The sequence below is a fragment of the Aythya fuligula genome, chromosome 19 (assembly GCF_009819795.1).
Source record: "Aythya fuligula isolate bAytFul2 chromosome 19, bAytFul2.pri, whole genome shotgun sequence".
In the NCBI taxonomy this organism is placed as follows: Eukaryota; Metazoa; Chordata; class Aves; order Anseriformes; family Anatidae; genus Aythya; species Aythya fuligula.
The window spans coordinates 10,559,195-10,560,824 of NC_045577.1; the positions used below are offsets into that span (position 1 = coordinate 10,559,195).

General features: G+C 42.6%; 1 non-coding gene across 1 annotated transcript; it reads right to left on the reverse strand.

The window, feature by feature from the left end:
- Nucleotides 1-940: 940 nt before the first annotated feature.
- On the reverse strand, nt 941-1,013 carry TRNAT-AGU. Its single transcript has one exon. It is a non-coding gene; the product is annotated as a tRNA-Thr (tRNA).
- Between the last annotated feature and the right edge of the window lie 617 nt (nt 1,014-1,630).

The following is a 1,630-nucleotide window of genomic DNA, read 5'->3' on the forward strand; positions in this document are numbered from 1 at the left end:
TGCTGGCTTTTGTTTCTTTAGCCTCACTGTGATATATACAGAGGGAAGCTAGGAAATTCCTGCAGGTCATGTCTCATGTGGAGAAAATGCATCATCCCACCAGCAGTGGAACATGCTCTTTGCTTGGGGAAATCAGAGCTGTAAGGAAACAGAATGAAAGGAAGCCATAAGGAGCCATGTCCACCTCCACAGGATAAAAATGTTTCAGACCTATAAGGTTTCTTTTTTCCCACCTGTGGATGGAAAATCCCCTTTTCAAATCCAGAAATGTCCCTTTACATTGATGTTTTGGATCATTTTGATGGAACAAAATAGAAAACCTACTTGAAAATGAGCAAAATAACATGGGAAAAGTCTAAACGTAGAGTATGAAATCCCATAAATCTAAACTGCAATTAATTGAACTCAAGGTGCAAAAATAAGTTCAATTCCCAGCCTTTCCTTTTTCCATAAAAAATGGGAATGTTCTAGCCCACTCTTCTCCAAAAACCTCTGCATATAACCATTGTTACTCTTCCTCCAGAAACGATATTTATTATTTCTTTTCCAAATCTGTAATTACTGAACTCTGGAAACATAATTTCATTGTTGTGCTGAAGTATGCAGAGATGAACCAGAGCTGACTGAGTATCCAGCAGCCATCCCAGATTCACTCATCAATGAGCTTTGCAATGTTTGTGGGATTCATATGGCTTTAAATGACATTATTACTTTTTTCCTACCTCCAATTCTTGTACTTTAATAACATTTGAGTATATTCATTCAAGGGTTTAGATCTGACCATTGCGATTTCTCTGCTTGTTATTTGGTGTAGGTGCTCTATGATGTTTGTGTTTTACTTAGGCTTGAATGAATGCTGATGAAAATGATGTGAGCAATGCTTAAGGAAAAAGCAGAAAGACAAAGCATATTGGATCTTCAGGAGGCACATGCGCTCCCAAGGCTCCAGTGAGATTTGAACTCACGACCCCTGGTTTACTAGACCAGTGCTCTAACCCCTGAGCTATAGAGCCTCTGAACTTATTGTGCTTTTTCCCTTCCAAACATTTCATATAGTAATTTTATCAGTTCATTCTGGAGCATAAGTGAAACCTGCTTTGCTGGGAAGAGCTGTTCCAAGGATTCTCTCATCTCTTTCCAAATGGCTCAGAATCACAGAATCACAGAATCACTGAATTGAAGGGGTTGGAAGGGAACTCAAAAGATCATCGGGTCCAACCCCCCTGCCAAAGCACATTCCTTAGAGCAGGCTGCCCAGGTAGGCATCCAGATGGGCCTTGAATATCTCCAGGGAAGGAGACTCCACAACCTCCCTGGGCAGCCTGTTCCAGTGCTCCGTCACCCTCACCGTGAAGAAGTTCTTTCACATGTTGGTGTGGAACTTCCTGTGCTCCATTTTGTGGCCATTGCCCTTTGTCCTGTCCCCACAGACCACTGAAAAAAGGTTGGCCAAATCCCTCTGTCTCCCACACCTCAGGTATTTATACATATTGATGAGATCCCCTCTCAGTCTTCTTTTCTCAAGGCTGAACAGACCCAGGTCTCTCAACCTTTCCTCATAAGGAAGATGCTCCAGGCCCTGTATCATCTTTGTGGCCCTCCGCTGGACTCTTCCCAGGAGATCCCTGTC